This window comes from Macaca thibetana, chromosome 12 (genome assembly GCF_024542745.1).
Source record: "Macaca thibetana thibetana isolate TM-01 chromosome 12, ASM2454274v1, whole genome shotgun sequence".
In the NCBI taxonomy this organism is placed as follows: Eukaryota; Metazoa; Chordata; class Mammalia; order Primates; family Cercopithecidae; genus Macaca; species Macaca thibetana.
The window spans coordinates 15858385-15883480 of NC_065589.1; the positions used below are offsets into that span (position 1 = coordinate 15858385).

Here is a 25096-nt window from a genome sequence, read left to right on the forward strand (position 1 = left end):
AGTCACTAAGGGCAAGGTTTTGAGTAACTAAATTAATAAACCAAACTCACATCTCCATTTTTCTGGAAAATAATGATTGCCAGTTGTTGGAACAAAATGAACCTTAGGGTGCCTAGTGCTTCTGTAATGAGCAAGGGCTGTGTTGTTGCAGGACAACAGCTCAGCCTCTGTGCTGCCATTTTAGTTCTCTCTGACTTGCTTTTTGGACAAGCAGAATGCAGTGCCCGTGTAATCCAGTAACCAGGGGTCTTGGCTAAAGTAATGAAATACTTTAATTTTTCTGTAGTTTATGATGGAACGTAATGCCACCTGGCAACCTTCATTATTCATGTCTGTACTTATGGCTCTGTCATGATTTCCAAACTGCATTCATCAAACAGTCATTTAAGTTTCAAGATTGACAATTTGTAGCTTAATTATGTTATGGAACTCTTCCAAAGTTTTGGATTTGGGGAATTTCGGGTTTATTGAGGTACCTATAAAATTGTAGTGCTGTTCAAATTTTAGTATCTGAATCATCTACAACTTAGGATTCTTTGTGGGAAGAGAAAAGGTCTTTGGAACCTCAACTAGCTTTTATTTGATTTAAAGTTTGATAAGAAACCAAGCTGTCACTATAAGTAACAGTTGACCAGAATGGAGAAGGGGGCCAGAAAGAAATAGAGGAATATAGCAAAATAGGAAAGTATCAGAGATACAATGGATCATTTTTTTTCCCCCTGGGATAGAGATCTTGGAAGTTGGTATAGAATGACAATAAAACCGGCAGTCACCTGGGCTGTGTACGGCACAATTCCATGGAACTGTTTTCACACCCAGAATGGTGTAAATAGTGCCCCCTGTAGTTGTCCTCTCAAAATCTCTGTTACAGCAGCCAAATTTATTACCAAAATGCATTCCAAAGCAATTATGTTGTTGTTTTGGAGAGCTGAATTTTATTGGTCTGCTCTGCTCGTTAAAAACCGAGAGTTAAGAATTGGAGTTGTCTATATAGTCATATTCCTGCCCACAGCTATTTAGGTGGTGTAGCTCGATATAGAACCCAACTTGATTTCTAAGTTTAGCTTCACATCATGAGCTGGCAGTGAACCCTACAAGTGTTGGTTTTCATGGAAGCAGCATAGAAAACCTCAGCAATTCCTGCATCTCTGCTGAAATGCACATATGTGAATCTGCTGCTCTGAGGAGGACAAAGGTCTAGGGTTAGGTTTCACAATGATTCTTTCACAAGATTGACCTTAGCATTCTGCCTATTTGGTTCCAAGTCTTCTGGTGACAGGCAAAGACAGCACTTTGGACTTCAGACAGCTTGTGGTGGCAAGTTTTCAAGCTTTTTTCTTGCAATATCTTTTCTACAAGGAATTGTTTGGGGTCTAATAAAAGTACGTAATTCAATTTTTTAAAAAAGCAAATCATATCCTTCCTAGCATCATCTGAAAATGGATAGAAGAGGGTGCTCGAGGGATTAAACATTTAGCCTTGCATATGCATGCATGCAAGTGGTTGCCCTCATATGTGCCCAGATTTCTACCAGCTGTGCACTTGTTCATCTTTTGCAGAGGGGGTGGGGTTGAGGGTTTTCCTCTGATGCAGAGACATTCCAGATGGACAAGAGTGTAAATGCCAGGTTGCATTTTTAGGGGCTTACTAATGGAGCCACAGCAGATTAAGAGGGTAAAAAAAAAGTATGACTGCATGTATTTGTAGGGAAGTGTGGACCGGACACTGTTGGATTTGCTATCTGTGAGATCCTCTTGTATTGGCATTTTATAAAGTAATTGGGTATTTTCAACTCTCTCCGAGGAGTAAGAAGGAGATTCTTAATGCCGGCTTTTGTCAAAATAATGTTTCAAGGGACGTTTTAGTAAAGCCACTTATTGAATTGTAATTTTAAAATTAAGTTTTAATCTTGCAATAAGACAAAAAAACAAACATAATGAAAAAAATTTAATTTGTGCACATAAATTAAATGACTCATTTGGATGGTGGACTTATTCTGTAAGCATTATTCTTCTTTTTTTTTTTTCTGAGACAGGGTCTCAGCCTGGCGTGCAGTAACACAATCATGGTTTACTGTAGCCTCAACCTCCTGGGCTTAAGTGATCCTCCAGTCCCAGCCCCCCAAGTAGCTGGGACTACAGGCATGCACCACCACACCTGGCTGTTTTGTACTTTAAAAAATAGAGATGGGGTTTCGCCATGTTGGCCAGGCTGGTCTCAAACGCCTGAGCTCAAGCGATCTGCCTGCCTCGGACTCCCAAAATGTTGGGATTACAGGTGTGAGCCACAGCACCCAGCACATAACTCTTCTTTCTCAGCTAAGCCTATGTACAAGTTCCAACAGAGTGCTAGGAGACAAAATGTTTCAGTGCATTTTCATGGCTTTGCTTTTCATGGCATATTTGCATTTTATTGTGACTTCTGATTCTCTTGTGTTTTCTCGGCTATAAAGAAACTACATAGTTTTAAATTATATCAGAAAAGGGTGTTTATTTGTCCTTGCATGAATTTTGAAAAAGTTTCTATGGTTGACCATTCATTTAAAAAATACATCTGAAAATGTATATCTGCTTTAATCGTAAAAGCTTTTCTCTGCTCACATGATCTTCATTCAGCTTTAGTGAGAAAATAAATTTGGGCACATACCAACTTTTACTATACGATAGGAAGTGCTACAGAATTGTGGAATGTGACTTGCTTCAGCAGCTGTTTGGTGGCTAATGGTTCAGAGCATTTGTCAGCTGCCATGGTTCTGCCATGGTTCATTGGGGCTGTGTCAAAATCCTTGAAAACTTCAGGCTCAAGAACCCAGAACTTATTTGTCCCTTTATTAAGTGCTGGTACTATATTTAGAAGTTTATTTGCTGCAAACCTCTGTGAACGTTTTCTCTAGACTAAATGTTTTCCTTTGTAGAAAGAATTTTTCAATTTTCTAGCATAGCATTATAAAAATCTAGCAACCATATCTCACATTTATATAAGTAAGCATTTGAAATTGTCTTTCAAAGCCACATGGGTGCCTAGTGAATATGACTTGCTAGTTGTGACTTTTATTTGTGTTTTGAGCCTTGTGTAATCCCTTGCACCAGCCCCGACACAGGCAGTTTTGGATATTAGAGCTGACTTTTTCATTATCACCCATTGGGCCTCTTTGAGTCATACTCTGGACACAAATAGAAGTGAATGTATGATTACACAACCACTTATTCCACAGTTACTGGGCAAAATAATTTGTAATGTGCAATGAGCATCTTTGCTAAAGGAATTTACAAGAAGATCTTGAAAGATAATCCCCGTATCTGTCTGTAGAGCATCATCACAAATTTCACTTCTTTGGACATTTTAGGAAGGGTAGATGGGGTGTGTGTCCTGTCTGGCTAATTTGGAGGTTATTTCCATTTGCATCCAATCATTTAACCTCATCCCTTCACTGACACCTGTTTTTAAAACTCCCCGCAAACATGATGGCTTTTATGTTTCATTTCCACATTTCTAGCAGTATATACTTTAGGCACATAGAGATACCTTAGAAAATATTGTGTGTCATCACAGCCTCTTGGAAACCAAGAAGGGGATCAAAGTCATTGATTCATTGTAATTCTTTCTGTATTATATTGAAGTTTAACCCTCTAATAAGAGGAGAATTTCCACCCAAGTCTAAATATTTATATGTAGGCATTCAAATTTTGCATATTCCTGATATTCAACTGTATATTGGGAAAGTATTTAGGCTAAAAGGTAATATAACATTCTGCCTAATGTTTTAGAAAATAAAGGTATTTGGTTTTCATTTATGGTGTTTTTATGATTTTAGACATACTCATCACATGTTGGGTCATGGTGGTGATCATGGTGGTCGACTAATGATATAGCTGGTATTCTAGAAATGTAAAATATTATTTTTGTCTCATTCTTCAAGTATTATTTAAAATTGTTTGTGTGATAATAATTTATATAACAGTAATCTACCAACATCATGAAGTAAAAATACAACGACCTTCGTACATGAGTCCTGAAATGTGAAGAATCGTTTTCTGAATTCAAATGGAATCTGTGAATAATTAGGGGAAGAAGTTCTCTCTCCACTTTTCAATCCATTTTTTTCTCTCTCTGCCTTTCTCATTTTCTTTTCCTTCAAAATCAGAGAAGCAAAGAATTCTTTTGACATATAAATGTTTTGGCAAATTGTAAATTATTGATATGTTAGTATCTTTCTTATTGACGACAAACCATATTAGAAATTTAGGGCTAAAAACACAAATATGATATTCTTAAATAAAACATTTTGTTGTTAATTTTTAAATCTTTTCTATTCTAAAACGTATTCTTTTGCTTATGCCTATATATCTTTTGTCTAATATTTTATCAGAATGCTTTGTGAATAGCAAAGGTCAAGGGAAAAGGCTTTTTGAGGGAAAATTTTAATGCACTATTTCTCAAAATGTATTTTAAAGATGTTAGAGTAGTTAGTACAGACATCAAATGAAAACTGCGTATTTTCTGATTATAAGTGTAGGAAACACATGGTTAAACAAAATGTCAAAGCTCTAATATGAGATGAGAGATGTCAGGACAGAGATATGTCCTAAATGTCTTTGGACACAAGACACTTATTTCTTTCCTTGGCTCACTGCAACCTCCACCTTTCGGGTTCAAGCGATTCTCCTGCCTCAGCCTCCTGAGTAGCTGGGACTACAGGCACACCCCACCATGCCTCGCTAATTTTTGTATTTTTTAGTAGAGACTGGTTTTTGCCATGTTGGCCAGGCTGGTCTCGAACTCCTCACCTCAGGTGATCTGCCCACCTCAGCCTCCCAAAGTGCCGGGATCACAGCCGTGAGCCACTGTGCCACGGCCTCACAAGACTGTGTTTCTCATGGAGCTCATGTTCTGTAGAACATGTTTAGGAGCTGCTGGCCTACTGAATGTTCAGGACCAGGGCTCCAGGAGCGTTCAAACCATACCATCCTCTAGTAGTGAAAGCTTCTTGCTCTGTATATTATAGGTACCTTCAGATGTTGTATGACTTGCAGTCGTTGTCATAAATTATTAATTGCAGTAGTTTATAAATAGTAAAGTATATCTGTGCTTCTTACGCACGTACTTTGTCATTGGAAGCAAGCACAGAAGCAGTTAGGCCTGTCTTTGGCTACATACGGCCTGTTAGGGAAAGCAGCCATTGTATTTATTTATTTATTTATTTATTTATGAGACGGAGTCTCACTCTGTCACCCAGGCTGGAGTGCAGTGGCGTGATCTCGGCTCACTGCAGCCTTCACCTCCCAGGTTCACGTGATTCTCCTGCCTCAGCCTCCTGAGTAGCTGGGACCACAGGCGCGCGCCATCACACCCAGTTAATTTTTGTATTTTTAGTAGAGACAGGGTTTCATCATGTTGGCCAGGATGGTCTCTATATCTTGACCTCGTGATCCACCCACCTCGTCCTCCCAGAGTTCTGGGATTACAGGCGTGAGCCACCGCTGCCCGCCCGAGCCATTGTATTTTAAAGGAGACAATTCTGTTCTTGCTTATAACCTATCCCAGTTGTGGATTGAATCCCTGAGCCTTAGATCATGTTGCTATTGTTCTGCATCAATAAGCATATTATAGTTGATCAATAAGTCATCTGATTTAAAAAACCATGTGTCCTACTTGTCTTCTATTGGGAAAATATGTTTGTTTGTTTTCTTTTTTTCATTCTCATTAAACCTTGGGCATGTATTAACACCAGAGCCAATTCTTTGGGTATCAAGACTTTGACTTGTAGTGGCAGGGCTCGTGATTACCTATAATCCTCGGAGATTTTTGAGAGATGGTGATTCACTGACTCGGGATGTTTCACCACCTTCAAAGGAGCATGTATGTTTTGATTCAGTGAGGTCAGCAATACCAGATTTTAGCAACAGAACTTCCTCAGTCAGATGAGTTGGTGATTCACCTTGGGTTGTACCTTAGACATGTGGGTATAAGATAAATGTTTTCTTAATGATAATTCAGGGCACCCAAATCTTGTATCTGCCTGAACTTATTAGCCTTCTTACCATTGATACTAATTTGCAGCTTCTGATGGAAGTTGGCCTCTATTATGTTAAAACTTACATCCTTCTCAGGATGAAGTATTTCTCTTTATAAGGATGATTGAAAGTGAGTGCAGAAAGTCTGTGAATGGGCATTGTGTTTTGAAAACTTTCTGCCAACTGCTTATCTCTTGAATATGTTACAAACTAGAATTTTAAAGACGTGGCTCATCCTTGCTTCTCTCCCACATACATGTATGTTTTTGGGAGGAGGAGCTCCATGCTCTTAAGCTTAGCTTTCTGTTGGGTTAGCATTTTAATGCTTGAAGGCAGTAATTTTTAAAATGGTTATTGGTATGGGGCCACCCAGTTTTTGAAGACTGAGTGTCAGTCATGAGCTGAGCAGTATTTGTGGGTGGCACTAGTTGAAAGGGGAAAGCTACTGAGGGAAAGGAATAAAAAGTTGTGGGGAGGGGAAGGAGGCGATGAAGAAACAGAGGGCCCCCAATAATTGAACCTAGTTTCATCCAGCTTCAGAGCATCCAAGTTTAACTTGAAAAAGCTTTTTGGATTATTTTGATTTGTTAAACCAGTTGTATTCTATGCTCTATAATAAGGAACATATATATTTTAGATTTTTGTGTAGACAGATAATTAACACACTTAATTATAGCTCTCAGTTTGAGCCATTCAGATGAGTTGCTGCCAACTAGAATGATGTGCATAAACTTAGCTCTGTTTATATGTAAACTGTACAATATTTTAACGTTAACGTCATTGTTTTCCCCTTCTCAAAGTACAGCATGTTTTGATCTACAGAGGGAATATTTTTAAAAAGTGGATGTCTAAGAATGTAAACACTGGGAGGCGAGATGCAGCTGTTTATGATTTAGTTTTTAATCTTCTGTTCTTTCGTGGCTTCTAATGTCAAAGGACTTTTATTTACCTATTATAGCATATGGCTTATGACTTTGTAAGTATGCCTTTTCTGGTTTTTATTTTGGCTTTCTAAAAAAGGACGGAAGGACTGAAGGAAAGTTGTTGAATAAAAATATCCCCATGCCTACCAGGTCATGCAGTGTGGCAGGAGAGCTAAAAGGGTTTCTATTTTATGGGATCAATAAATGTCAGGCCTCACACTTTACCTTTTGGCTGTTTGTGTTTGTCAAAATCTATTAGTCACACCCAGTTTGTTGTGTCTACCACTGTCTAGATTCTTCTGGAAATGAGATTTCATATTTAGTGTTTTTATAGGAGGACATATAATAAGAGATAAAAACGTGCTTTTATAATGACAATCTCTTTTGCAGCTGTTTTCTAGAAGTGAAGGTATTTCTGATATCCAAGTACCTATTAAGTGAAATGTTGTTTTAACTGATTTAGTTTAGATTTAACAGAATGGCATTTCAGTATGTAATTTCTCATTACCTTTGTAAACACAAAGCTTACCCTGTTTCCTTTTATAAACATAACTTTGTATATTCCAGTGGACTCTATTTAGATGAAAGGTTTGACAGCACTTCCACCCATGCTTTTTATAGCATTGTCTATAAATTTTTGGTTCATAGCATGAATTTTGAATCCTAATTGCCCTTTTACTAGTTTGAGATCTTGAGGAATTTATTTATTCATCTTTTCTAAACCTCAGTTTTCTTGTGTTTAAAACAGGAATGATAATGCAGTCACAGGATCATGGCTGGAATGAAATGAAATAATGCATATTAACACTGTTCACATACTGCCTGACACGTAATAAATGATGGCTATATTGTTTTTGGCGATTCTAAATTACTGTGTATGTGTTTGTGGGTTGGGTTAGTTTACATACCCCACCCCACTCCAGGAACGGTTTACTAAAATATGCTGGGAGGGAGGAGGATACTAGTGTAATTTGAGAACAGTTATCATCAATATTAAAATTGCTTTATTTTCTTGGTAGAGAGATTTAATTTGTAGCATTAAAAGATAGGCTGAGGGCCAAGGATGGTGGCTCGTGCCTGTAATCTTGGCACTTTGGGAAGAGGATCACTTGAGCCCAGGAGTTTGGAACCAGCCTAGGCAACGTGCTGAGACTCTATCTCTACAAAAAAATATAAATAGGCAGGCATGGTGGCATGTGCTTGTAGTCCCAGCTACTCAGGAGGCTGAGGTGGGAGGACTGCTTGAGCCCAGGAAGTTTAGGCTGCAGTGAGCCATGATCACACCACTGCATTCCAGCCTGGGTGACAGAGCAAGACCCTGTCTTAATCAATCAGTCAATCAATCAATCAATCAATCCGTGCTGAGTTTTAAAAAACATATTATCAAAAGAAAATAACACTTTCAAAAGGTTAACAAACCCCTTTAAACACTGCCAACCATGAGGATCTCGTCACAAAGACTTCGGAGTCCATTATTTTTGATTTGGCTGAAATTACTTATCCTTAATCAAGTCATATGAATCTTAGACTATATATATCAGTACCTATGATTTTCTTATAGATCCTTTCTTGGTATACACATTTATTAATTGAGTACCAGTTATATATAAAACACTGTAATGGATCAGGTAGGAAGTTAGAGATAAGAAACTTCTTAAACAGTTTAGTAAAGGATTGTAATCAAATGTAAGTGTATTCACAGTCTCAGAAAATTACATTTCATGGCATATTTGGAATATGGTATGATTCTACTCTGCCTAGACACAGTTTTACCTTTCAGCTAATGAAGTGTAATAATGCAGGTTACAAAAGTTTAGGGTGCTTCTGAATTGCCCTTTTAGTTAAGGACAATCCATTTTAAATAATGAGTCAATGATTAAAATTATAAGTTTAAAGCAAAATAGGAAGTACCTTTATACCCAGTGATAAACAGTGGTAATTTGGTAATATTCCTTATTGAAGGCCTGTGATAATCACATGATTCATGTAATTGTCTGGGTTTTCATGGCATGATTTTTTGAGGTTCTTTTCTCTGCAAACAGATAGAACTGCAAAGAAGCAGAGCTTCAGTGTCAAGTCCCTTCGATCCCTTTTCAGTTCCTCTTTCTGCCACCCCCTCGGGGCCATTTTGGTTTCTGCTGACTTCTTGCTACTAGATAGAATGAATTGATGGTCCTGTCATTTCTTAGTTGCTAGGATCTGTGCCACGTGCTTTACCGTCGCCATCTCATTTAATCCTCACAACAACACAGTGAGTTAGGTAATTTTATCACTGTTTTACCATGAAACCACAGCTCAGTGAGGCTGATCAAGTGCCCGAGGTCCCACGTCAGTAAGTGGAGCTGGGGTCTTCCTGCTGTCCAGTGGTCACATGGGTCCAGCAGTGAGTACCTTACAGGTAGGATTATATACTGGATACCGTTTTAAAGGTTATATGTTACATTCTCATTGTATCCCATATCCCTTGGTAAAATGTATTCTCACTCTGTTCAACTGGTTAGGAAGACAACTCGTGTGAATTACATGATATGTGAATTGCACTGCCCAGAAGTGGTTTGGAAATTAGCTCTTGGGAAGTGTCTCTGGCCACCTCATCATTTCCTAAAGCCTTTGGTAGCCTATGCTTGCAGACCAGTGGTAAAGCTTCACCTTGGGGTTAGAGACCAGAGTGAGGCCTGGTGAATGAAATTGCCATGTAATAATTAAGGCCTGTTGACTGCCATAAAACTTCATTGACTGGAAAAGAGAATCTTGTAGCTGACTTCCTAATAAGTAGGGCTGACATGTGTGCTGTTGATTCAGGGCCTGTTTGCCTTCCTATAGAAATCAGGGACCAGTTTGCTACTGTCTGCTGGCCTCAGTGGAAGTTATTAGCACACACAAACCATCCTTTCTTTTTTATTTTTTAGTCTTTTCTAAATTTTGGTACCTTTGAGTCATTATGCCTCTGTGCTCCCCCTGATAATACAAAATGTGCTGTTTCGGGATCTTTCTCTGCAAGCATCTACAGTTCTGGGAATGAGCTACCTGCACAAGGAGTCCTCCTTGTTCTTAAGAAAGATTCTGAGGCTGAATTAATACTCAGCAGAAAATGGGAGCTAGCATGTCTTAATATCAGTACTTTTGATATTTCAAAGTTGAAGGTGTCATAGACCATGAGAGTCATTTACCTGTTATGTCAGTTCTACTCATTTATTTGGGATGAGATCGGAGTTGGCAGGTTGGTGGCTTTTTATACCTGCAACCTTCTCAAGTAGTAAAGATGTGGAGTTGGGAACTAGCCTCCAATTTGTGCCTTGTGGTTTATTTGGTAAAACATGGCTGTAGCGCAGGGCGATGTATTTCACTGAGTTTGGGGAATGCCTGGTTCTTTTTGGTTCTGTCACTTTTGAGCTAACGTACATGGCCCTACCTCAGTTCCTCCTAACTGAGCCTCTCCGGTGTCAGAGTCACCCGCATTCATTTTGTAAAGAGATAGAAATGTATTGGGTCACAGTTTCGATCCCTCTTCCTTCCCCCGTGCATCTGCCTCTGTCACTCGGCCTTCCTTTCTCTTTAGCCTGAACACTAAGAAGGGTTTTTAAACAAAATACCCGTGTGGAGTCTTTTAAGGGATTCTAACTACTGTAGTTTCCCCCAATGTCCTCTTTGCAGTCATCCAAATCTGTATTGTTCAAGAGCCCTGGGGGCAGAAGTTTCTCATTCTTCTCTAGTTAACGCTTACAAAACCTTATCCACCTGGAAAATGTCCTTCATGTTTTAATTCAAAACTTTTTCTGCAGTCGAAGCCCATTCACCCCATAGACATGGCTTGTAGTGTAGCCTCCTTATTGGCCCTCAACTAAGCCCTCTTCGTATTCGTTTGCAGTAATTAAATAGTAGGTTTCCTGCTTCCTTTTTGGTTCTTTACTCCTTTGCCACTCAGAGTGTGGTCCTCAGACCCCCAGCATTGGGGTTACTTGTAAGCTGGTTAGAAAGGCAGAGTCTTAGATCCCACCCCAAATGTAATGAAGCAGAATCTGCACTTTCACAAAACCCCCAGGAGATCCTACGCACATTTAAGTTAGAGAAGTGCTACTTTATTCCATATCCTTATAATCTGGATATTTTCTCTGTGCTTTTCTTTGGTATGGCTTAACAGTGGACACTAAAGCTAGACATGCTCCTATATTGATGACTTGGACATTACCAAGTATAGTGGAAATGTTTTACCTAGTATTTATGTGCTTCAACTTCCTGTTAATTTAATACCCATGATATTAAAACATTTTGAACTAAATTTGATGTGTATTCTTCCTTTACAATACATTTGTAGTCACTGACGACAGTTTTGGGTCTTTTTTACTGCTATATGTTTACCCCCTTCACCTGTGGAAGTCCCTATTGTTTAATTTAGTGATTTGGCATTTAAGAATCTTCTTTGGCGCTTATATTGAATATCACCTTGTTTTCTGTCTTTTGTTAGGATCTTTCTGTTTCTCTAAATAGTTATACTGTTAAGATTTCACTGATTTGGGAGTGAGGAGACCCCTTAGTCTCACCCCAGTGCTACTACTAACAAGTTGCACGAACTCAGACAACTTATTTAATGATTCTTTTTCTTTTTTTTGAGACGGAGTTTCATTCTTGTTGCCCAGGCTGGAGTGCAATGGCGGGATCTTGGCTCACTGCAACCTCCGCCTCCTGGGTTCAAGTGATTCTTCTGCCTTAGCCTCCAAGTAGCTTGGATTATAGGCATGCACCACCACACCCGGCTAATTTTGTATTTTTCATAGAAACAGGATTTCACCATGTTGATCAGGCTGGTCTTGAACTCCTGACCTCAAGTGATCCACCCACCTCAGTCTTCAAAGTTCTGAGATTACAGGCGTGAGCCATGATGCCTGGTCACTCATTTAATGATTCTAAGTCAACAATACCATACAACCAAGGAAACCCTCATAATACCAGGCCTGGGACTTTTTGATTGCTCTGTCCATATTAATTAATGAGCTTTTTATGGGGTAACTTGGTTATGTGGTGGATACTGCCTGTAGAAATGAGAATAGGGCATTTAAAGCAAACACTGGAATAACTCATCCAGGTGCATCTTTTGGTTAGTCATCAGTCCATCTTCCTTCCCACTTTTATAGAACTCTCAGGTGGGAAAAATGGACTAAGTTGAATTTTTGTTCAGTTTTCACTTTATTTCTTGGATCTATCTCTGGAAAAAATGCAAGTAAACCACTAAATCGTCGAAGGCGGAGGAAAGAGGCCACCATGGGGAAGGGTCCCAGCTTATTGACTTATGGCGAATGGTTCTCAAGTCAACTTCCTATTGACTCTTTCTAACTATGCATTAGAGAGGTGGGAAATTGGCAAGGACTTAGCAATCCTCCCATCTCTACTCAAGAGTCCCTGGGAAGGTCCTTGTTTCTACTAGAAATTCCCACAAAGAGAATGCCAGAAGAAATGATGTGGGGCAAGTCAGTGGCTGTGTTTAGGGGCCCTGGTGAGTATTGCTGATGGTTGGGAGTGAAGAGAATTCGGAAGGAAGAAAACTGTCTCTAAAGGGGTAAGGCTTTCCAAGGACATTTGCCTGGCCACAACTCTTCCTTATAGTGTTACAGAAGGAAAGCGTGGAGAAACCAAATGAACAGGTAGGCCGTGGCCAGCTTGTGACATATAATAATTTTATGGGGAAAAAAAGCTTCAGGCAGTTTTTGAGGAGAATAAGCAGATTTCACCATAATGCTGTTAATTAAGTGATAATTATAGCCTGTTGATATTTGATAGTAAGGTGAAATTGTGTGGCTCCCTTTTATTTTGAAAGCATTTTGTCAGCGTCTCAGGCTATGGTCTAGAAAGAATAGAAGCTGTTGTTTTCTTGGTGTACTCTGGGACCTGCAGCATCTCCTGTTGCTGTATTTAAGGAGGATCTGTTCTTCTTACCACTGCCTTAGGGTTCAATCTGAAAACCCTGGTATTTAACCACCTGGAAATCAACTTGTTCTGTTCATTGTCTAATTTTTAGAATCTGGAACCCTGTGTGCTCACAGATAATGGTATATATGCCCTGCGTATCCCCCCTTTGCTGTTTTTTGTCAATATTAAATTTGGGGAAAGCAGACCTAAAAGCGTCTTCCTGAGAAGACATTTTAAACCACAGAAACAGCAACTACAATTTATATCTCAGTCTTGCATTTTACTATTGGGTTTTGTGTGTGTGTGTTTTGTTTTTTGATCATAAATTATCTTCCGAGGTGTGGATATTTATCTTATAAAGTGAGAAAACCTCTATGAAACAGTGTTCTGATTTACGAACAGCCTCTTAGAGAATAAAGTTAGTGGGTTTATTTTTTAAAGTCTATAAATTCTGGAACAGAGGGAATCTAATATTTAAGGTTTTGCTGGGTTTGTTTGTTTTTGTTGTTGTTGTTTTTGAGACAGAGTCTTGCTCTGTTTCCCAGGCTAGAGTTCAGTGGCTAGATCTCAGCTTGCTGCAACCTCCACCTCCTGGGTTCCAGTGATTCTTGCGCCTCCTGAGTAGCTGGGATTACAAATGTGCACCACCACGCCTGGCAAAGTTTTGTATTTTTAATAGATATGGGGTTTCATCATTTGGCCAAGCTGGTCTTGAACACCTAAGGCCTCATGTGATCTGCCCTCCTTGGTCTCTCAAAGTGCTGGTATTATACAGGTGTAAGCCACCACGCCTGGCCCTTGAGGATTTTTTGTTTTGTTTTGTTTTGTTTTTTGACTCTCAGAGGTTTCAGGGCAATGAGCGTGATGAATGGGTCGTGTAAGTAATATGTGTCTCCTCGTTCACTGCAGCCTTATCTCATTATCTCCCTGAACTTTGCAAATGATTGTGAAACCAGGTATTGTCTCCATTTTGTTAAACTGTTAATTTGTTGCAGTAGGCTGTCCACTGTGTTGTAATGTGTCTAGTAGTATTCCAGGCCCTTACCCATTAGAAGCCAGCAGCATCTCTCCCCTGCCACCCCATCCTGGTTGTGACAACTAGAAATAGCTGCAGACATTGCCACATGTTCCCTGTGGGGCAAAGTGTTATCACCCACACAAATTGAGAACCACTGCCACCCTAGAGATTTAATGAAATGCTTGGAGAGTAGAGGGTGTCTGTAAAGAGAAGTCGGTTGAGCCTCACGAGCGTGTTTCTGCCAAAGGCCAGATGGATGACTTCTGTCTGGCCCTTCCATGGGCCTGAAGGTTACCCCATTTATCTCCCTTGGGACTGCAGTCCCCTCAGAGTCTCTGTCTTAGTTTGGGCTGTTATTACAAAATTGAGTTGATGGTGGCTTAAACAACACATATTTATTTCTCACAGTTCTGGAGGTGGGGGAGTCCAAGAATGAGGCACCACAGACCCTGGTTTGGTGTGCCCCCTTCCTGGTTTGTGATGGCCGTCTCCTCATTGTAGCCTCTTGTGATAGAGAGCAGAAAGCAAGCTCTCATGTTTCATCATAAGGGCACTTATCCCACCCATGAGGGCTCCACCCTCATGACTTAATTACCTGCCAAAGGCCCCACCTCCTAATGACCAGCATGTTGAGGGTTAGGATCTCAACATATAAATTGCAAGGAAAGGCATGTTTCAGTCCATAACAGTCACTATAAATATTTCTTAATGACGGTTCCTTAGCTAAAAGTTGTCACCACCTGTTTATTAAGAATGGGGCACAACAGTCCACGGGGAGCTGCTTTTAGCTCAGCCAGAGAGGCAGCTCAACACTGCAATAATGTGATATGCAATTTCATTTAAGAATGCTGTTACGGGCTGGGCACGGTAGCTCACACCGGCAATCCCAGCACTTTGGGAGGTGGAGGCGGGTGGATCACCGGAGGTCAGGAGTTTGAGACCAACCTACCCAACATGGTGAAACCTCATCTCTACTAAAAGTACAAAAATTAGCCAGACATGGGGGTGCGCACCTGTACTCCCAGCTACTCAGGAGGCTGAGGCAGGAGAATCGCTGCAACCTGGGAGGCAGAGGTTGCAGTAAGCTGAGATCACACCACTGCACTCCAGCCTGGGTGACAGAGCAAGACTCTGTTTCAAAAAAGAAAAAAAAAAGAATGCTGTTAGGGAACTTTTAAGCAAGAGGCTTTTTCCACATTAAAAAGAAAGAGGCTGAAATGTCAGATAATGGAGAAAATAGAGAGGGGCAGGAACGAAGTGGAAGTAAGACTTGAAAGATGAAAGCAAAGGCCCAGGAGCTTTGGGGTCAGGAGGTGAAAGGTCGGCCCCTCTTTGTCAACTGGAAAAATTTTGCCTCTTTACACAAGGCAGTAAAGAAGTGTTTGCAGTCAGTTAGAAATTTGCACCATTGTCTGCCTCAGTGACCTTAGAGCTGCAAGCAGCGGATGCATTATCAATTATTTTAGATTATCTTTCTGAGATTTTCCCCCCTCCTCTTCCAGCTGCCAACGATTAGATGTGCATCTGGCAGCAATTTCAGTTTTTCGTCAAGTTACTCAGGCAGCAATGACTGGCTAGATCACACTCCTGTTCAGTTCCTTCAGATGAGAGATTGGGGAAAAGAATTCGGAAACAAAAGCCACCCAATTCCCTGCCCCCACCCCCAACAATTATAAACATGCTTTAGAACCTAGAAATAATGCCTAAGAATCTCACTGAACACCGATTTAAGCATATTCATGTGATTTCTTTGTACATTTTTAGAAGTCTTTCATTAGCAGACTAAGAAAGAGTAGGGGTCTTCAAGCTTCTGATTTTTTTCAAGCAATAAAAGTGGCCTTTCTGATATTTCTGTAGACAGCATTCATTTGAGATCTTCCCCGTTGTAGGTGACTGCTATTGTCTCGATACTGAATTTGTACTCTTGCCTGTGTAGGTAGACAGGTCCTTGTATAACACTGTATTACAAATCATATCTTTAGCCTTACTACTACTGTGACTTTGACTTTTTCTTTTTGTTCTGGCATTTTCCCATTCCTCCTTTCTGAAATAACTTTGTCCTCTCTTCGCAAGTTGCATCCTAATTTTGGCTTCAGATTCAGTCCTTGCCTAGCATTTGGTTGGTGGAGTCATCCATGCTTGCTAGTTCCACCACAGTGTTTTTGGCTGGTGTGTTTTCAGGTATCAGGAAAAGATATGGGATCCAAGGGTTTCTAGTTCTTCATAACAGTGGTTACACTAAGAGCTAATGATTGAAGGCTTATTATGTGTCAGGCACAATGATAAGAAAATGTCATGTATTATCTCATTTAATCTCAATGATAACCCTGTGAAATGGGCAATGCTCTCCAGTGTTAGAGATGAAAACATCTGGGATTTTGGAGGGTGAGCAACTTGCCTGAAATCACAGAGAAAAGAACAATGAGAGATGGGATAATGGAACTTGTCTTAGTTTCCTTTCAAATTTTAATTCAGAAATAAGGTTTGACTTAAACAAAATTATCAGTCTTTAAAAAGCATGACAGCCATGTAATAGCTCCGTCTTCATTCTGAAAATAACCTTTTTTGGGGTTGAATTCCCTGAAGTACATTTTTTAATTCAAAATCGCATGCAGGTTACTCACTTGTCACTCAGAAAGAGGCAACTCCGGGGAAACACACATTTATTGCATTATTGCTTTACTGTAAGCAACAGTTCATAGCTTTCTCTTGAATTCATCAGGCTAATTAATATGGTTCCTGCCTATGTATGGCCTTCTGAAATCTAAGATGAATGGTATGCTTTTCCTTGCTCCTTTTACATTGACTTTTGTTTAAGAATTACTATCATAGCCCAGAAATCTTTAGGACTTGCATTTCCATAACAAATATTCTTCAGGTAAAGCAAATGAGAATTGTGGGTCAAATACATTTGAAATATGCTGCCATATACTTGTATTATAATCAGTTTCAATTGGTTTCAGAGAGGGAGTGCTTCTTCAAGAGTTAGACCACTTTGTTTCTTTTTTTTTTTAAAGAACAGTTCACTTCAAAGAATCCCAGATCAAATTCTTCTCAACATTTTCCCCCTGATATTTTCCTCAAAGCAAAAAGGAAAACAACGGCTAAACCTTTTTTGCTTCTGTAAGATGATGGCTTCCTGGAGAGGATCCTTAGATCAGGGGTCTCCAACCTTTTTGGCACCAGGGACAGGTTTCATGGAAGACAGTTTTTCCATGGCTGGGGGTGGGGGGATGAGTGGTTTCATCAGGCATTCTTTTCTCATAAGGAGCATATGCAACCTAGATCCCTTGCATACATGGTTCATGATAGGGGTCACACTCCTGTGAGAATCTAATGCCGCTGCTGATCTGACAGGAAGCAGCGTTCAGGTGGTTATGCTCATCCACCATTCACCTCTTGCTGTGGAGCCTGGTTCCTACCAGGCCATGGATCTCTACTGGTCCACAGCCTGGGAACTGAGGACCCCTGCCTTAGATGTATGTTGTAGGGAAAACCTACTGAGCTTGAGCCTGCCCCTATTAGGAACTAGTGGGAGTGGCATTGTCCTGTGTTAGGCCTGTTTAGGAATCAGAAAAACCTATGGGCAGATCATGGCGCCACAGCTGAGGTACCTCATGCTTGTTTTGGAAGATGCTTGGTCAATTCAGTAGATTTTTCTTACATGACCAAGTTCTTCCATAAAGTCAACCACAACCCATACTACCGGGGACTCCAGCTAAAACTTGCGGTGAGTAGGAAATAGATTAAACACAGGTTTTCCCACTTCTCTAGCTGCCAAAAGTGACGTCAGTGGTGTTAATGATTCTTACCTCAGTTCGCTGCAGACCGGGGATGTCTATGCAAATGCTTGTTCCGTGCCTGATTCCTGGGCTGTTATGGAAAAACTGATGATGGTTGAGAAACAATTGGGTAGTCAGACAGTTACTCAAATGTAAAATCAGACGCTTGCTTTCTTGAAGCAAATGGACTCCAGGGAGAGGGCAAAGAATGAGATACCTATTAGTTTTTAACAAAAAGTAAAGGCAGTGAAAATAGGGTCTGCCTGATTCCCTTTTGTCTAATTATAGAAACAGTATTGCACACAATTTTCACCATCCATACACTAAATGAAGTTGTGATTGTAATGTAAGTCTACTGGTTTGTATCAAAGCCAGACCTATAAAACCTGTATCCTGTAATCTGACGATTACAAACAAAACCCAAAACCCAAAAGTGATGTGAAATTACAATAGAAACCTCAGAACTGAAATGCAGTTTCTGTGAGTGAAAAGACGCTGCGGAAATAGTGCTCATGAAAGCAGAAGGAAGACATCAGTATGACATTCTCACTTGGTAGGGGCTGTTCTGCCATATTACCTTTATGTCTTTTCGTAACAGGTTTATTTTGGTTGAACTCTGTTAAAATTAAAGCTTCCTGACTGGGCGCGGTGGCCCACACCTGTAATCCCAGCACTTTGAGAGGCCGAGGTGGGTGGATCACCTGAGGTTGGGAGTTCGAGACCAGCCTGGCCAACATGGTGAAACCCGTCTTTACTAAAGATACCAAAATTAGCCACGTGTGGTGGTGTGCACCTGTAATCCCAGCTACTCAGGAGGCTGAGGCAGGAGAATTGCTTGAACCCAGGAGGGGGAGGTTGCAGTGAGCCGAGATAGCACCATTGCACTCCTGCCTGGGTGACAGAGTGAGACTCTGTCTCAAAAAAAAAAAAAAAAAAAAAAAATTAAATCTTCTTGCCTGAGAGTACATGTGGTCTGACTGGAAATGAAGAGGGATTTTTTGCTTTTTGTTTTTTTTCCTGAGTCCTTTTACCTTGAATCTGTCATGTACATAGGACAAACTATAGTATTGGTAAAAGGGAGATTGGAAACATTTTGATTTACATTTGAGGGGAGGAGCTGTTATGGTCTTAACCTCATTTTCTTTATCAGCATGCTTCCTGTTAATAAAAAGAATGGGAAATAACGGAAGTGGATATTCTTTGGCTTAAAAGATGTATTAGTATTTATTCAGATGTCCTTAATATATCATTGACAGACTACTTTTAATTACTGAGAATTAAATGTTGTTTTAGTCTGTCTTCTCCACAAATTCCTAACCATCCTGAAAAGTTTCCAGAATCTCCTTCTGCCTTTGGTAGCTGGGGAAGGAGAAATTCACGGGACTGACAGAATTCAGCCCGGTAGCCTCAGCCAGAGCTGACAGACTTGATGGTCGCCTTTTGGTCTTTTTTTTTTTTTTTTTTGTAATGCGTGTGCCTTTCTTCATTGGTGGTCTCCTGAAGTCACCAGCCCTGCCAGAAGCTCTTTCACTGGGACAAAAGGGGAACTGGAGCGAGATGGCCTCTCACATGTTGGCAACTCTCCCTGAATTTTCTTCCTTGGCAACCCTGCACACTGGAAGGTCTGGCCAGCAACCTTGCTATTTTCACCAGCCCTCTCCCATGTGACTTGCACCAGGCAAAAGTGCTATTTAAGCAGCTCCATTAAAGTACTGACTTGGCTGGTTGGCTTAGCCTTTGCCATTTAAGACCACAAAACCAAGTCTTTCCAGCTCAATCCTGGCCTATTTTAAAAGAAGTTGGTTTCCTTTCTTTAACTAAAATGGCTTTCTCCTTTCAACATCCAAGTAGCAAACATGTTGGTCTTACCTCTAACTTTAGCTCAATCTTCACTTGATGTGTGTGAGTATGATCTGAAGGCTTTAGAGTTGAGAACTGAGAATTCACTGGTTAGTTTTCTCCTTTTCCAAGCTTCAGCTTGCCCCCATACCTCCCAGCTGTCCCTTGTAAAGAACAGAGAGATTATCCCATGTCCCAGACTTTAGAGGCTCTCTGGATTTAGCTCTTCTTTTTTGTGTCAGCAATATGACCATAGCTAATAGCGCTGGACCAGGAGAATGCAGCTTACTCCTATGCTACTAACTCAAATGTTAGAACCAAGGCTTTAAGCTGGGAAATTCCTTTAGTAAGTGTTTCACAGTCTGTCCATAGGTCAGTGGTGGTTTCTATTCATCTGAGATTTTATAGTGGGATTTTATCAAGGTATGAATTTGAATGAGGAACACCCATCTATTACCAGAACTATAAAGGTATTTGAGACTGCTGATAATATGTGTGTGTGTGTGTGTGTGTGTGTGTGTTTTACTGGGCTCATTTGCCAGATTCAGGTATGCTGAATGTGTGTGTTATAAGGTGCTTTATTAATAAGCATTCTAGAAGACATGATTTGCTTCCAGTTAGTGATACTGTGAATTAAGTGTATTGGCAGTGAGGTAACTGAAGAAGTGAATTGTGGTAGGAGGGAAGGGTATGCAGTTTAATGTAATTGTGTGAAATAAGAAATCAACAGACGGGGGAAGACGGAATAGAGAGAGGTCACAGGCATCACTGTCAGAATCTTGCAAGGTACAGAGCTACCCACTGACCCCTCTGCTCTCATGAAGGGAATCTTTTCTAACCTGAGAGGAATCCTTCTGCTCTCCTGGCTCTTCCAAATATTTTGCCTGTGCCATTCCCTTAAATACTGAGGCTTTTGGAAACTAAAGCCATGGAGCCAGAAGATTTTTCTACTTTCAAATTCCTACTCTCCCCATATTGTACAGTGCATTGGGATGATGGGGAAGGGATGGAATACCAGGAGGCTTTAAAAAGTTGGATAACATTTCAAAAAAATTTCTCATCGTGGATTTTTAAGAATGGGAAAGATCGAAGTATGATTAAAACAGTATTTTCCTCTCCTACTTAGACTTTTTTGGGGGACATTAAATGTAGCATTTTAAAAGTTCAAATCCTTTAAGTGGATTGTGGAATTACAACCACAGCTGAGTAGTGGTTTTCCTGGTGGCGGGGAATATAAGTCATGTTTATTCCTTCTTTACATCTTCCTGTATTTTATACATTTTCTGTATTATATTCAAGATACATTTTTAAAAAAACACAGCTGTTTGTGTTAACTGAAAGCGAAATATGCTGTTTTGATTCATTTCTTTAAGTGCAGGAATTTAATTTATATGAATTTTCTACTTCCATCTACAATATAAGATTTCAAACAATGACCTCTATTGAAAAAAAAGTCATCACTACAGTCATTTTTTTAAAGCACAGTTGGATAAGGAAGAGTTACTTTCTAACAACTTAGTATATGACAGTAGCCAAGAAACTTAAAATATTTTACTCTTATTTCCCTAGTAAAAGTAGAAATGACTAGCAATGCTCCAACTAGGTTTTTATTACTATATTGCACTTGATTTAACATATTGGCAAGAAGTTTCAAAACATATGAATACAGGATAAAAACATTTGTCAATTGTTTTGACCAAGAACGCATTGCCGAAAGTGTACAGACCTTTCCATCATACTTATACCCTCGTGCTGTTTCCAGCTGCTTTCCCAGTAAAACGATCAGTAAGCTGAGACAATGGAAAAGGAAGCAAAGCCTCTATTTGTTTTTCAGCTATTGTAGGCATAGTTTAAGTCGGTAGACCCCAGAAGATGTAAATTCCTACTAGACGCAATAATGCAATAATCCATAGGTCTCAAGTCGCATTGCTTAAGTGTTGACTTATTTGATAATGCTTTAAAAATTACATTTTTCATTACTGGCAGCAGGATTAGGTGGGTTTTATCTTACGAGAATAGACACGCAGAGGGGCATAGTAGATACTGATGTGGTGATGAAATTTTGTCAAAATGTAATTTCCTGCTACTAAATCTCATGACAGGTGCATTGTATTTCTGCCTTCAGAAGTTATTCCCCAATGATGTAACCAGAGAGAATGTATTGTAGGAACATCACCACTTGATATTTGCAGTGTCTTCTGTTAAGGAAATGTTTTGCCTTTTTTTTTTTTTTCAGTTTCTGTGTGTTAGAAATGAATTTTTGCATTTGTAAAACTTTGTAGCAATATTTGCTACCTCTGGTCAGTCAATTGTCTCCCTTCAGTCAATGCAAGTGGTGTATATATAAAGTGTATTAAACATGTATGGCTATGCGGGCCTTTTCCCTGCTTATTCCAGTCTTTATCATTGTATTTATGCTTACTGCATTGAATGACGGACTGCAATACCCTAGTATGGGCATTGCTGTTTTTCTTTTTTAAAAATATATTAAGTTACGCAAATGTTTGCCTTTTTTGAGTGAGTTGCTTTATTCAAGTTCAGCCTTGCTTGATTGTGAGTGTGTGGAGCTAGGGAGATACAGACAGATGAACTTTAGTCTCATTAAGCTTGTGTTGAGGTCTGTCTCTAAAGTGAGGAGACTTCCTTACCAACAAACTCATCAGAGCAAGTGTTGTATACAACTCTGCTTTCGGAACTTCAGTCTCGGAGCTCTTTGGCTTTAGATAATACCTCACTGGGAACTATTACCCAGCTTAGTCAGTCCCATTATTCACCATATTTGGCTCTTGAAGCTTTTTGGCCGTCTCCAAAGATCAAACATGTTCTCAGAGGGCTAAGACTGGCTACTATAGAGACTATTCAAAAGAATATGCCCAAGGCTGAGCAGGCATTCCAAAAATGCTGCAAACAATGGCTGCATGACTGGAATAAGTACGCAGCCCCCAAGGTGGCTGTTGTGAGGACAGTTCTCACTGAAGGATGTCCATGTAGCTAAACTTTATGTGCATACACAGATACACGTGTCCTGTACAAAGACAAACAGGTGTGAACTTCAGACTTTCCCTTTATGTTTGTCCAGGTCTCTACTGCCTGTTCCCATTGCCACCCCCTCGTCAGCATTGCCTCACACTGTTTACCACTTACTTTCACTTTTTCATAGTCTCTGATGTTGAATGCCACCAACGGGCAGCACTTGTGGCTGAGACAAGTGTTGATCAGGACTTCAGATAAGGGACTTTGAAAAGTAGTGTGCTAAGTAAGACTTTGGAAGGAAGGTATCAGTGGACCTGATATGTCCTTTTATTCCCTGCCCTTTGAACATACTTGTGGATAATGACAGGGATCATTTCCAAGTGGCCCAAAGCAATAGATTTCAGCACCCAGTGAAGCCACATTTTTTTCCCTCTCCTCAAAGGGCCCCGGGTTTCTGTCCTTATGCATCCATGCAGGTTGGTACATGTGATGATAAAAGAGGGTACAGTGTGTTCCTGTACAAAGCTGTTCACCCACCCCTCCTGGAGAAGAGCCAGATAGGAAATGAAAAACATACCATATGCCCTTTGCTTTTCCCCCATTTTATATTCAGCAGTTTGATTGTTTGTCACAAGTCCTTTAATAAAGTATGGCCTTCCTGCCTAATTAGAGGCCCAGAGCTGTGAAGCTCTGTTAAGCGCTAATCTAGAAATTCTAGTGGGAACATTCCTATATGCATTCAGGAGAAGCTTGACAGTAAGTAAGAGATCTGGAGCTTGTTGTGGTGAGTTTCCTAGCATACCAATGGCTTGTGAAGGGATGGGCTTTCCTTTCATTTGTAGACACCACACAGAGTAAATCCTGTTTCTCTGGCAATTAAAGGGGCAAACTTGGAATGCTTTCATTTTTTGTTTGTTTTTACATTGGGATCGTCATGCCAAGTCTTCATTAGTCAGTTAAAAAAATAGTTTGTTTACCTGTCTTTTAGAGGCAGAGTTAATATTTAAAAATAAACAGAAATCTCCTAAAACTAGAGTCCTCATTTGGTAAACTTTGACTTATCAGAAAACCATTGCGTAATGAATGGTGACTGATCCCAGCCATGATCATTCCCTTCAAGAGGAGACAGAGGAAAAAAGATACTAGGTTGGTCCAAAAGTAATTGTGGGTTTTGTAATTTCATTTATGACAAAAACCACAAATACTTTTGCACCAACCTAATATATTGGTCCACACTTATGTTTTGTGTATTTTGGAAGTTGTCACTATCCTTGTAGGTGATGTGGATTATTACTGCTACATCTTGACCATATGTCAGTGTAGCATGTCCTTGTTGTCTCTATAATTAGATAAAGACCTCTTAGCTTGTCATTCAAGGTTCTTCACCATCTACCTCAACCTACATTCGTAGACTTAATTCCTTCTATCCCTCCTTAGATATCTTGGGGTCCAGAGAAGCCACTTCCTCTACTTGAGCCTGCTCACGGCTGCGATCTCACCCCGTAGGACCTTGTCATATGTTCTCAATGGGAAGTGTCCTTTTCCTTTTCATGTATTTTACTCCTATTTATTAAGTGCCGCTATGTGGCAAGCCTTGTGTTACGTTCTGGGACTGCAACACTGAAGCAACATAGACACAATCCCTGTTTCTACCTCCCCAAATTATTCTTTTTCTTCCAAAACCAAGCCAGGTGTGTCAGTGAGGTGCTTCCCTTACACCCCCAGCTGGGAGGATTCTTTCCGTCCTCCACGTGTCTAGAGCTATTGCCCCCACGCGTGTATCATAGCATGTACTGATGTCTACTTCACATGCCATGTACTTATGAACAGAACTTGCCTTCCTTTCTAGAATTACTAAAAGGCAGAGTTTCCGACAGAATTCAACTCTCTACAATTCCTAGTATTTAGTGCAACCATGTACTCATTCAACAAGTATTTCTTATTTACTCTCTGCTAAATACCCTTTGGTGCACTCCATAGATACTGATATTTATAGATAAGTTTTGAATGCATGAAAAATAAGGGCCTCTAAAAGACTATGTAATGTAATCCTTGAGTAAAAGATGCTCTATGAGGTTGAAAAAGAGTCTTCACTCTGAAGGGGAATCATGGATAGTGCCCCTTTAAAATTTACCTTCTTGACTTGCGAAGAAGAAATGCTGTGCTTCTGCCTAAATAACTTATTTCTATTAGACGTAAATCTGAATCCTTTTGTTTTCTTATTTAATGATTAAGTAGGTCTGTTTTGCTTAGGTCTCCCTTTGCATCTAAAATTCTCATGTCAAACAATGTTTGTGCACATTAAAAATTGATTTCCGATTCTGTCATGTGAAGCTCTGCAACTCTGCAGCTGACTTTTAACCAGAGGGAGATGGAACACAGACTGACTACAACCCGCTCATACTGGATGGTCATTTTACATAGCAACTATAATGTATGTTTTTGCTTCCATCACAACACCAAAGAATTTTCTGTTTTTCCTTTGTTAAACCTCTGAAACATCCAGCTCATGTTGATTGGTTTACAGATTCCACATTGATGACTTTTAGTTAGTGATTTCTTTAGACTCTTGCATTTTGAAATAAATAAAAAGTTAATACAGTTTGTTGATTGTATTTAGGTGGACAGTACTATTTGTTCCTG

General features: G+C 39.9%; 1 protein-coding gene across 1 annotated transcript in view; it reads left to right on the forward strand.

Moving 5' to 3' along the window:
• The window catches only part of IRS1 (insulin receptor substrate 1), a 66407-nt gene that overhangs the window by 36448 nt on the left and 4863 nt on the right, over positions 1–25096 (forward strand). The gene's annotated exons all lie outside the window — the stretch shown is intronic.